This window comes from Lynx rufus, unplaced genomic scaffold (assembly GCF_022079265.1).
Source record: "Lynx rufus isolate CCGP_SWC_20201006 ecotype Redwood Valley unplaced genomic scaffold, mLynRuf1.p SCAF_2, whole genome shotgun sequence".
In the NCBI taxonomy this organism is placed as follows: domain Eukaryota; kingdom Metazoa; phylum Chordata; class Mammalia; order Carnivora; family Felidae; genus Lynx; species Lynx rufus.
The window spans coordinates 7955030-7968288 of record NW_025814834.1 but is presented as its reverse complement, the minus strand read 5'-3'; positions in this window follow the sequence as shown (position 1 = coordinate 7968288).

Below are 13259 nucleotides of genomic sequence, written 5' to 3'. Positions count from 1 at the left end.
TGTTTTTAAAGGGGAGGTGGTGGTCCTGGACTGACTTACTCAAGTTCATTGAGAGTAAAAGCACATTTTAGAACAAAAAATAAAAGTGTAGATTTAACGTATGTGACTGTGGAGTGCGGGGTTGCATGGCTGGTGGATCTTGAGGGTCTGGAATTAGGGTGGTTCAGGGAAAATGTGACACTGTTTCAGTACCATGGTGAAAAAATGGGTTTCTCCTTTTTCCAAACTGTCCAGCAGGTGTTGACTGTTGGATTGAATGTCAGCGAAGTATTCTCGTTTCCCTTTTCAGCTGGTCTGTGTGCCCATCTAACCTTGTGCCCAACTGGAGAGTTTAATTCTCAAAGTATGTTCCATGAAACCCCTGACAGATGCTCTGTGGAAAAGGGGTTCTGTTATTAAATAAATACGGCACATCCTCTATCCCACATCCACACTGGAAATTCATTTTTAAGGTCTCAGAAGAGGCCTGAGTGAAGAAACCTATTCCCACGTTGATCTCTCCAAATTCTTGGTAATAGCTGGTGGAACACATTTTGAGGAAATCTTTGGAAACATTATCTATTTCTCAGAAACACCTTCCAGCCTCTTAGGTTTTTACAGATATTCTTTTGACCTGAAACAGGCACATTGCTCTTGGCAGGTGGTCTTTCATCCTTATCTTTCCCACTGGCAAGTAGACCAGGAAGCTGGCTTGACTTGTGTGAAATGTTTGCCCCAGGGCCCTAAGGAGCTCTAGGTTCATCTTCACAAGTCTGCTGTTTGCTTACTTAAAGATGGTAACGGCAGCACTTAGAACACATTTGTCAAGTGCTCTGTAAAGTGTCTCCATGTACAATAAGCCATTGAATACTTTCCACTCAGTCTCCTCCTGCCGGTAAAGGGTAAGTAAGTAAGTATTACCACAGTCATCCTCACTTTCCATATGAGAAAATGGCGACTCAGAGATTCGAAGTACCCTGATGTAAGTGGCAGACAGACTCCTAGATCTGAGTCGTACATCCCGCCATCTTCTCTCTGGTACATTCTAATTTAGCATCTGCTCCCCAGTGCTTGTGTCAGCAGCACATGTACTAAAATTTGTCCGCTCCCCAGACAGACCCTTGGCATCCTTTTCCTCCTTGTTCCTCCGAGGGCTCATCTTGTTTTAAGTGACACCCCACACACCACAGCCTCTGCTTCCCAAACCCACTTAGCCACTTTGCAAGGACACAGGGAGAATGGTGGTGGGTCTTCAGGCATGGTGGGAAGAGCTAGGATGTTCACTGCTCTGTTGGGTTTCCCACTTGCCATGCTGTGAAGGCTTGGGCTTCGGACTGAAATAACCAGAAGGTTTTAACGTATGGTGTTAGAAGGAGTGTCGTCATCAACAGGGCAACATCTTAGGCCGGAGACGCTGCAGCATTAAGTGGAATCAGCTTGGCAGCAGTGCCTCTAACCACCTTCTTTAAGCCTCAGCTGTTTGCTTCCTGAAGTCCTCTGGTCTTTACTGTCCAAACGAGACACATTCTGGTTCCTACTTGGGAAGCAGTAGGGAGGTGGTCAAAGCCCCCAGTATAGGCTGTTCATATGTTGTAAGTCTGAGATGACCACCACTGGTGGTAGATTTCTTTTTCACCCTATGCTTCTGAGCCTTAGAAAATGGGGTGATGACCAAAGAACTAAGATGATCAACAGCTTGTGATGTACGATGTATTTGCTGTCTTCTCTGTCTGATGTGCTGGTTGCTGGAAACCAAACCACCTTCTGGTTGTTAGAATTAGAGTCGTATTCTAACAGCCTGAGATTTCAAACATTTTTTTGAAAATTGATTAATTTTTACTGGACCTGAAGGACTGTCGCATACTCATGTATTTTGAATTTTGAGCATAGCATACTTTGGTCATTCTGTGATTATACCGGTATCTTCCTGGGGATTCTGTATACAGCTATGAGCATCTGACTACTTCATTAAGTCTTTTCTTGTAGTTATGCTTGAGATTTACAGATTGAAATCTATTTTTTTACTAGAAATTTAACTTTGCGTCTCCTTTACGTTATCCTGGGGACCTTAAAAAGGATCTTTTAAACTTTATGTTTGTTAGGCAGGTTGTGTATGACTTGACCTCAGGACAGTAAAGGTGGGTGGTAACTGTTTATTATCAAAAGGGAATGTTGGGTCTTTTAGGGACAAGAACTGTTCTTAGTTAAGGTTGAAACCCACAAGGAGGTAAGTGATGGGGAAAGGAAAGATAGGGTGCAGCCTAACTCTTCTTGGGGTCATTTATGCCTGTCTTTATACTGCTTTTCCCTAGCCAGACCCCACTATGCATTCATCTAGTTACCTTCCCAGACTATCGAGTCATAAGAACTGGGATGGAGGGGCGCCTGGGTGGCGCAGTCGGTTAAGCGTCCGACTTCAGCCAGGTCACGATCTCGCGGTCCGTGAGTTCGAGCCCCGCGTCGGGCTCTGGGCTGATGGCTCGGAGCCTGGAGCCTGTTTCCGATTCTGTGTCTCCCTCTCTCTCTGACCCTCCCCCGTTCATGCTCTGTCTCTCTCTGTCCCAAAAATAAATAAACGTTGAAAAAAAAAATTAAAAAAAAAAAAAAAAAGAACTGGGATGGAGCCATGGGAGTGAATCATAGGACTTATGGAGAGGGTATGTAAGTAAATAAGAAGGTCACCACAGAACCCTAGCAACACCCCCAGCTAGACTCTAAAGGAAGAGAGAGGGGCTCCCAGGTGGCTCAGTCATTTAAGCGTCCAGCTCTTGATTTTGGCTCAGGTCATGATCTCACAGTTTCCGTGAATTCGAGCCCTACCCACATTGGTCTCTGCACTGACAGCACGGAGTCTGCTTGAGAGTCTCCCTCTCTCTCTGCCCTGCCCCTGCTCACATATGCTGTCTTTCTCAAAAATAAATAATAAATTAAGAACTTTTAAAAATGTTAAAAAAAAAAAAAAAAAAAAACTAAAGGAAGAGAGGGATGCCCCTGAAGAAATCTTAGCACGGGCAGAGAAACACAGGAAAATCTGAAGAGATTGAGAACTCATGTAGCACCTCCTATTGCTGCTGGAGAAGTCCCACAACTGCAAGGTGGTGCCACTGCACGATTGTTTCTAAATGTAACTGAGTCCTCAGAGCTGTTGGGCCATCCCAACATCTGTCCTTAGGCAGCACACGCTCATGGCCTACAGCTGTTCGAGTTTCACCATTCTCTTGAAGCAGCTTGTTACATCACCCTTCACTATCATCGGGTGACTGTATTTTCCGGCTTTGTAGTGGAAAGAAAACACTAGGGTCTCCCCACCTTCCAGCCTTACATCCTTTGTTCTTACCACAGTGGAAAGGATGGCCCTCCTTCCATGTGAGTGTAATTCGTCCACCTGTGCTGTATCGATCCGCCTCTCTTGTCCCTGGAGTTTTCTGCCTCTCTCGCCTTTCATCTTAATGGCTGTGTGTGATGAGGAATTGTATACTTTCAGAGACTCTCCCTGAACCTGATGTCCCCAGCCACCACCTTTTTTCTATTTGACAGTCAGGCTGGAGAGTTGCCTACCCTGTCTCTACTTCCTTCCTCACACCTACATTTGTTTGCCACGTGATGCCTACTGCGAACCACCTGCTGATGAATTTCTTGTCAAGGAGACCATTGATCTCCAGCTCCCTGATCACTTCAGTCTTTATCTGCCTTCATCTCTATGTTACAGTTGACACTGTTGAGCTCACTTATTTAAGTGTTCTCTTAGTGTTCATGGCCTGTCTCTAGATTTGTCTTGTGTTTTCCTGCCTGTTCTAAATGTTTTTCAAGGGCATCTCTTCCTTTGGTTTTAGTTGTAGGCGTTTGCTAGGGTTCCATGGTGGCCTTCTTATTTTACTTCTGTACATTCTCCATCAGTTCTGTGACTCATTCCCATGGTTCCATGTCTATTGCCTAACACCCCAATCTACTTCCACTCGTTCTGCCAACCTGTGTGGTCAGCGGCCAAGTGGGCATCTGTACGTGCCGTTTTCCAGCTCTACTCAGGTAGGCCATAAATGGTGCCTACCATTTGCCAAGTGTACTATTTTGTAGGGCTGACATAACAGAATACCACAGACTGGGGGCTAAAAGAACAGAAATGTATTCCCTCACAGTTCTGGAGGCTGGAAGTCGAAGATCGAGGTGTTGGCAAACTTGGCGTCTCCTGAGGCCTCTCTCCTCAGCTTGCAGATGGGCCCCTTCTCACTGTGGCCTCATGTGGCCTCTCCTCTGTGCATGTATATCCCTGTTGTCTCTGTCTCTTCTTATAAGGACACGAGTCATATTGGATTAGGGCCCCACTTTTATGACTTCATTTAACCTTAATTACCTCTTTAAAGTCTATCCCTGAGTACAGTCACATTAGGGTTAGGGCTTCAACACAGATTTGGGGAGAACATAAATTTCAGCCTCTCCATCCTTCCCTGTTTGTGGCAGCAGTTTCTCCTGCCATCAGTGCAGCCTCTCGCCACCTCCCTCGTCATCTTTCAAGTAAGTAGTCCCTGTTGCAGACTACATGGCATCCCCTCCATAAAGTCCAAGTTTCTGTCTGGTCTTGAGAAGCCCCCTCACGCTGTGGACCCAGACCCTGTCACGTGTCCCTCCCCTCCTCACCCAGTATGTTCCAGTCTTCCTGAACTTCTGTGGCTCAGAAAGCGCCATGCCCGTCTGCACCGTTGGACCTCTTTACCTTTGTGCTGTTTGCTCTGTCTGGGTTTCCTCCCTCCCCTGCCCCTCTCCACCTGGCAAACGCTCATCCACGAAAGCTCCCATTGCCAGGGGTAATCCCCAGTTGCACCATTTGGTACCCTACTCCTTTTTTGGTGTTCCCACCTATTTCTTGCATTATAGTCCTTTGTGATTGATTTGTCCCTCTCCCCCCCCGCCCCCCCAACTACACCATGAGCTTCTTCGGAGCAGGGGCTGTGCTCCCTTCTCATGCCTCCGTGGGGCTCAGTTAGAGAGAGGCCTTCCCCAGCCCACGGTGCTTGTGCCACAGGAACTGGCAGAGGCACGGTCTCGGGCAGGTGTGGGTGGAGGCGGCTGCTGTGGTTACCTGGAGCCCCGGAAGGTGGAGGCACGCTGCACTGTCACGGGGAGCTAGTGGAACATAGAATGGCATCCTGTCGCTGCCCCAAAACGTTCAGCAGGATCTTGGCTCCCAGCGCACAGGCCTGCGTCAGTCTAGGCTTGTCCAGGTGGGGCAGCTAGCGCCTGTGTTCTGGGTGCTGAGGTGAGCCCTCCTCACGGGTAGCTCACTGGATCCGCACAGGAACTGTAAGGTGAGCACTACTGGTTTTACTACTCTGGTTTTACTGGTTTTACTCTGGTTTTACTACTGAGGAAAGAGCTCTGAGTTCTCATGTGGCAGAGCTGGGATTTATATATCCAGACCTGACACTCAGACGGCACCTGAAATTAAGGCATGGCTGTACCTCTGGGAGGCTGGGGGAGGTCAGCTTCAGGCCCCAGGACTGGGTGTACATAGACGGCAAAGGGGCTCTTGCTCTCCCAGGCTGTTCCTATTCTTCTGTAATTTTTTTTCTCTTAATGTGTTGTAAACATCTTTCCATGTTGTGGTGGTTTTAAAGTATGTCTACAAAGTCTTTGCTACTCCTCCCACGAAAGGTGGAGCCTGATTTTCCTCCTCTTGAAAATGGGTCCATCTCAGTGACACATTGCTGTTGAATAGACTGTGGCAGAAGTGATGGCCGAGTGTCTTTTGAGGCTAGATGAGAAAAGGCAGTACAGCTTCCCCCTGACTCTTTCTTGGGATGCATGCCTTGGAATCCTTGGCTTTGCTGATGCTGCCCTGCTGGGAGATCACCCCTAGGGGCAGGGGCAGGAGGAGGGAGGGAAGAAGGGAGAGAGCGAGACTCCCAAGGCATCTGCATAGTACAGGTGCTACCTAGGAATGAGCAAGTCTTCAGGTAATTCCAGTGCCTAACTTTCGAGGCTCGTGTCAACTGGAGCAGAGACCGGCTCTCCCTGCCAAGCCCTCACAGATGGCAGACTGATGAGGAAAACACGGTACAGATCTTTCTTGACTTACATTGAGGTTATGTCCTGATAAACCCATTGTAAGTTGAAAATATAAATTGAAAATGCATTTAAAACACCTGACCTACTGGGGCGCCTGGGTGGCTCAGTCGGTTCAATGTCCGACTTCGGCTCAGGTCATGATCTCACAGTTGGTGAGTTCGAGCCCCGTATTGGGCTGTGTGCTGACAGCTCAGAGCCTGGAGCCTGCTTCGGATTCTGTGTCTCCCTCACTCTGTGTTCCTCCCCTGCTCACACTCTGTCTCTCTCTCTCAAAAACAAACATTAAAAAAAAAAACCTAACCTACCAAAATCATAGCTTAGCCTAGTGTACCTTGAACGTGCTCAGAACACTCACATTAACTGTAGTTGGGCAAAGTCATCTGACACAAAGCCTATTTTATAATAAAGTGTTGACTATGTCATGTAATTCATTAAATACTGTAGTGAAAATGACAAACATAATGGTTGTATATATCAGTTGTTGGCTCTTCTTTTTTTTTTTTTAATTTTTTTTAATGTTTGTTTATTTTTGATAGACCGAACACAAGGGGTGGGGAAGGGCAGAGACAGAGGGAGACACAGAATCCGAAGCAGGCTCCAGGCTCTGAGCTGTCAGCACAGAGTCTGATAGGGGGCTCGAACCCACAGACCATGAGATCATGACCTGAGCTGAAGTTGGTCACCCAACCAACTGAGCCACCCAGGCGCCCCTTAGCTCTTCTGATTGGGTGGCTGACTGGGACCTGCAGCTCTCTGCCGCCGCTCAGCATTATGAGAGGATCGTAGTGCACATCACTAGCCGTGGGTAAAGATCCAAATCAAAAATTTGGAATATGGCTTCCACCGAGAGTGTATTGTTTTTGCACCATTGTAAAATCAAAAGAATCATAAGTTGAATTATCATATATCTAGTACTGTCTGTAAATGCTGCTATTGTTTAGGCTTCTGGCTGGGGAGTGGCTTGTTACTCAGCATTAGCTAATTGGAAGAGATACCAGCAAGAATAGTGCTAGGCCCTAGTTTTGTCCATGATGTAAATGCATCAATTTGTATAGCCATTGGACAATTGGTCATGCAGTATTTATGTGAAAAATCTCCCTATTCATGTAGAGTTTTATAGGCATGTAACAGATACTAGCCCTTTGTCTTTGACGATTGTCCCCTTCACCTAGCATTTCGGGGTGGTGGGTGTTGTCTCATATCCGCCTGGGTCAGTTCCTCCATGCTGATTTGGCTCCCTTGGGCCTCAGCTCCCTCCTACCCCACGGAACTCCTAGCCTGCCTTCATCCGCGTGGTAATGCTCTCCTTGGGGACCTCTTCCTCGGACATTCAATGATCCCCTCTTTTTCTTCACCCCTCTGCAGAGAACTTGGCCTTGCCTACCTGAGTACAGTGCTGAGGCCTCGATCTTCTTGGCTGTTCTCTCCGCATCTCTCAAGGAAAAATACAAATTCTCAGCAGTAAGGAAGACTACTAACAAATAACATTTATTGAATAACTTTTCTGTTCAGGGCACTTGGTTTGGCACTTTGCATGGATCACATAATTCAATTCTGACATTAACTTTTTGAAGCATGCATCATTGTCTTTTTATTAAGATGATGAAACTGAAGGTCAGAGAGGTGACACGACCTGAGGTCATACAGCTAGAAAATGGTGCGGTCTCTGCTCTCAGCAGGTCTGTAGAACTGCCTTCCTAGATCTCTGTTAAAGAAAAGAATTCCCGGGGCACCTGGGTGGCGCAGTCGGTTAAGCGTCCGACTTCAGCCAGGTCACGATCTCGCGGTCCGGGAGTTCGAGCCCCGCGTCGGGCTCTGGGCTGATGGCTCGGAGCCTGGAGCCTGTTTCCGATTCTGTGTCTCCCTCTCTCTCTGCCCCTCCCCCCGTTCATGCTCTGTCTCTCTCTGTCCCAAAAATAAATAAACGTTAAAAAAAAAAAAAAATTAAAAAAAAAAATAAAAAAAAAAAAAAAAAAAAAAAGAAAAGAATTCCCTAAACTCAACACAATTCCAGGGTGGGTGGCACTTGCCATTGTTAAAGAGCAGCGAGTCCCCTTTATTCACCGTCTTGCTTCCAGACCGTTCCTGATGCCTGTAGATTCATTCATTTGACAAGTGTTGTTTGTCTATAGTGTGTCAGGCACGTTCTGAGAGCTGTGAAGGAACCAGAGGATACATCTGACTTCACAGAGCTTTTGTTCTCGTGCAGAGATAGACAGTAAAGGAGTAAAAGAGGTAAAAACCGGCCCCATTACTGTGAGTGTGGGGAAAGGTTTCACGCAACAGCCTCTTGGGGGTCGGCTTCAAAGGAACCACAGGCTTGGTTCTAGTTTTGTGTGTGTGTGGGGGGGGTGTGGGTTGGGTGAGCAGTGTTTAAATTTGAAATGGTTGCCTGGTTCACTTCTGGGAGAAGAATGAGGGCATCTTGTCTGAGAACATGGCAATATGAAGACTGGCTCCTCTGGTTATAATTTCTTCACTCAATTGTCTGATGACTTCTTTAGGAGAAATTCCTAGAGGTGAAATGTTTGAGAGAGTAGTTGGAATTTTTAAGGTCATTGGTACATAGAACCAAACTCCCCCAAAAGGCCTTGCTGACTTACCTCTGTCCAGCTGTGCGAGCCAGAGCTTCACCACAGGGTGCCAGGGTGCCCGAGCCCTGGTGGTTTCAGAGGGTGCCCTGCTGGTGTTGAGGACTTCCTGTGTGTGCCTCGTGGGACAAGCCCTGAACAGCACTAGACCTTGCCATTGTTTTCCATTATAGCCAATCTGATTAAGGGGGAATAGTATCTCTTTGACGTTATAGTTTGAATTTCTTTAATTACCAGTGAAGGTAAATATTTTTTATATGCTGATTATCCCATTGCATTTCTTCTTTTGTGACTTTCTTGTTCTTGTCCCTTATTTCATTTCTCCACTGGGGCCATTGCTTTTTTAGGATTTCTAAGTACTACCTAGAAGTCACCAGCAGAGTGCAGCAGTGCACCAGGGTGCTGAAGACATGGTGTTGAAACCTGAACCTTAACAGTGTTATTTTTGACAGTCAGATCCTGGGTCCTGGGGTTGTTGGCGTCAATGGGTTCAGGGGGACCTTAGACAGACAAGATGGTTACTTTCCTATCCAAAGTGAATGATTTGTCTGAAAGTGTATGGGTGGGTTTGGAACAAGATGATGACTTTTAAAGGCCAAGACTGTAGGTCCCAGAGTGGTAAATGAATTCTGTCTGGTAGGAGACATCCAGGAGCCCTTAGGCGGAAGGCACTTTTCCTGTCATTGTGGCACTGTGAGTCCCAGGTTGTTGCCAGAGTAAGGGTGTGTATATGCACACACGCGTGCACAAATGTCCACCCCAACCTCCAGAAAGGTAGTTGAATACACTGTCGTGTATGCCAGGCACTCTCTTTGAGCTGTCTTGTTCTTAGTCTCACTGAGAAATTGAAGCAGCATAATAGGGATGGCCTGGTGACGATTGTGGAAAGTGGGATTATGAAGGGCAGGGGACTTGTGAATGCTGCTCCAGGAGCTAGATGAGCCTCCGGGAGATAGGAAGCCCTGAAACCTTACGCAGAATTATCTATGCACTTACATGTCTTCTTTTGAAAAACATTTAATTTTGAGATAATTACAAATACCGCTGTAGAAGTAGTTGCAAAAAGTAGAGACCCCATGTACCTTTCACCCAGTTGCCCCCAGTGCTGGCATCTCCCATGACTTTAGCACAGTATCTAAACTAGGAAATTGATATTGGTACAATCCAGGCCTTATTCAGATGCCATGACTTTTACATGCATTCATGTGTGTGCATGGCATTGCTGAGCTATATGAATAGTCCTAGACACCATCTTTTGGACTTCTTGTTTTGTGCAATAGTATACCTATATTTGTTTAAGTCAAATGTTAGTAGCATTTTCTGTTACTTCCAGCCATAACATTCCTAACATACACACCATTACAAAGTGCAGAAAATCTGTTGCAAACCAGGCCAGTTTGCGCGTGGGTGGCATTGAGCATCTGACAAGGGGCAGAGAAAGAGGGAGACACAGAATCCGAAGTAGGCTCCAGGCTCTGAGCTGTCAGCACAGAGACCGACACGGGGCTTGAACTCACGAACCGCAAGATCATGACCTGAGCCGAAGTGGGATACTTAACTGAGCCACCCAGGCGCCCCAAGCATCCAACTCCTGATTTCAGCTCAGGTTATGACCCCAGGGTCGTGGGATCGAGCTCCAAGTTGAGCTCTGTGCTGAGTGTGGAGTCTGAGATTCTGTCTCCCCCGCTCTCTCTCTACCCCATGCTCCCTCTCCCCCACTCTCATGCTGTCTTTCTAAAAAAAAAAAAAAAAGGAAAGGGAGGAATAATGGTTCATGTAATAAAGTCCAGAGGAATGACTGAACTGGTCCCGGAGGCTCAAAGTGCCGTCAGAAATCTTGCTCCATTTCTCTGGAATGTCCATGGCTCTGCATACTTTTGAGTTCTGGCTTTATTCTCAGGCACCTTCCCTCAAGATCAACAGAAGCTGCGGCAGTCTTGGACCTTTCATCCTCACTGCATGTGACACAGAAGTGAGGGACTGGGGGGATTTCATCATTTCCTACAGGAGTTATAAGGTTCATTCTAACTGGACCAGCTTCAGTGCCTATCCCTCAACCAATCACAGGGCCAAGGGAATGACATTCACTGATTGGCTTGTGCCTGGACTCCTAACTGCTCCTTGAACACTTGGATATAGGGATATTTTATTTAAACTTAAACTAGAGATAAGATCATCCCATCCCCTGACCACATGGGAGACAGGAGGTGTCTGAAAAGAACTGAGGTGCTGCTGCGAGTGGGAGGGGAAATAAATGCTGGACAGTAAAACCACAGGGGTCTACTTCCTCCAGCACGGGGCGTTCCTCTCTGGTCAAATCAGCTGTGATGGGGAGGACAGGATCGTATAGTTCAGGCATGTCTACTGGGATGGGGATGCAGTTCTTGCATAAACGGGGATGACAGCTGGACAGATATCCTAGGAGGTTTCTACCACAATAGTGGTCCATGCCTCCGAGTCCCTGTTCTGCGGGTCTCCACGTGCCTCAAGATTGTAAGCTGGTAGTGGCATCTCTGGCCGTCCCCACTGGCCTGGTCAGGTCTGCAGGAGCCCGGGGGGCCGCTTAGGAGATGCTGTGGTTGAGACAGGGTCTTGGGTTTCAGCTGCATCTGCTAGGCACGGCTTAGGATGTATTTAGGTGGGAGCCCTCCCTCCCTGCCCCACCCCATCTACACTGCGTTCACTGGACAGCTGCTCAGGCTGTCCAGTACGGACGTCACTTTCCTGCTGTACTCTTCCCTACCCCCACCATGAAGTCCACCCAGTCCAGATGGGCACAGAGATCTTTGAGAGAGACTTTCCTGTGGCAAGGTGGCTTTTAGTGCCTCTCATTACCCGAGCTTATGGAAAAGCTCAACATTTCTCAAAGCGCACGATTTTTACCATGGTGTTATGTGACACGTGCATCAATTTTTTAATATTCCTTTTTAAATCTTTGTACTTACAACATTTGTTTTGGAATAGAGATACAGAAAAATACACAAAACAAAGAGCTTCATGAAGTATAAGGCAAACACCCCAAATGCTTTTGTAACCCAAGAGGTGGAATGTTGCAGCCACCCCAGAAACGCCTTCATGTTCCCTGTCCAAGTCACAGTCATACCCCCCGCCAGGAGTAACCACTGCCTGGCTTCTGTAGTAATCACTTCCTTATGTTTATGGTCTTAGCGTCCAAGTGTGCATCTTTGGAAATGATGGCTCTGTCTTGCCCACTTTTAAAAATGTATCTTTATTTACCTCCTTTTCATGTTTCGAGTCCCCTCTCATCTTTTTCCTTTCATTTTGTCTGTTGAATCCAGGCCATCTGACTGTAGCATTTCCCACAGTGTAGGGTTTGTTTGCCGCCCACGCATGGGACATTTCAGCATGCTCCGTTCCCCTTTGCCTGTGCCGCACGCATTGTCAGCTGGATTGAGAAGCTTGATCAGACTCAGCTTCTGTCTTCTGGCAAGACTCTAGGTGGTGATGTGTTCCTTCATCAGGGGCCACATAATGTCAGGCTGTCTCTCCTTTGGTGGTGTTCATAGCTATGGATGCTCAGTCCCTAGATCCTTAATTCCCTGGGGGTCCAAAATGGTGGCATATATCGTTTTCATTGTGGTATGATTCACATTTTATTGCTTATTAATTTTGTCATTCCACACAATTTATAAGTAAATAGGCTTTGAGAAAATACCTTGAGAAAGTTAAACAGATGATGGCAACGTTGATGAGACTGTTCCAGTGTTTTACATGAGGTAATGAGAAGAACCACAGCTGCCACCACTACAAAATGATGATATTTTAATTCCATCATTTCTTTTTCATTTATTTGCTGGAATTCTTTATAAACAGATGCTTCCTTTCATCTACCATGAGGTTACCCAGTGGTATAGCTCATGTAGAAGAGGCAGGATAAATGCCTTTATTCCTTGTGTTTATCAGTTTGCAAAATAATAAACTGGTTCCTTATCCTCTGGAGGTGACCAGTTCACTTTTTCATTATCATTATGAGTTCATGGATTTAAATAAACCTGGTGAGTTTCAGTTTGTTGCCATTGGTACTATGTTCGAAGCTCAAATTGTCCTGTCTTTGGCCAGTGGGAACCCTTGTGAGTTGGCTTCGGTGTTCTTTTGACGCTACCCTGGGCTCCATGAGCCTGTCTGTGATGGCATGTGTGCTGTCGTTTATGTCAAGATGTTCTAGACTTCGTTTGTATTTCCTCTTCTGACCTGCAGTCAGTCATTTCTCCATGCAGCTCTGACTTTCAGTGGGAAATGGCATTTTATGACCACAGTGTGGACTCCAGGGATACTAGCTGCTATGAATTGGTCATTGTTTCCAGGCCTTTTCAATGGACAGAGCTATTCAATATAGATAAAATGATAGATTGAAAACGTCATAAGTTCATACTGTTTTTCCAATTAAGTTTCAGGACTATAGATTTTTTTTTATTTAATCTTTGAAAAAATTACAGCTGTCTCTTCTTTCTTCCACACTGAGAATCTTGATTTTTAGGACACGGGGGATGATAGTTAAAATAGCTCATAATTACTCACTTGTTTTAGGCTACATTACACACACAACAGGGAATATCAATACTAATGCTGCTACCACCAGAATGATAACTGAGAAGAGTTTGAAAG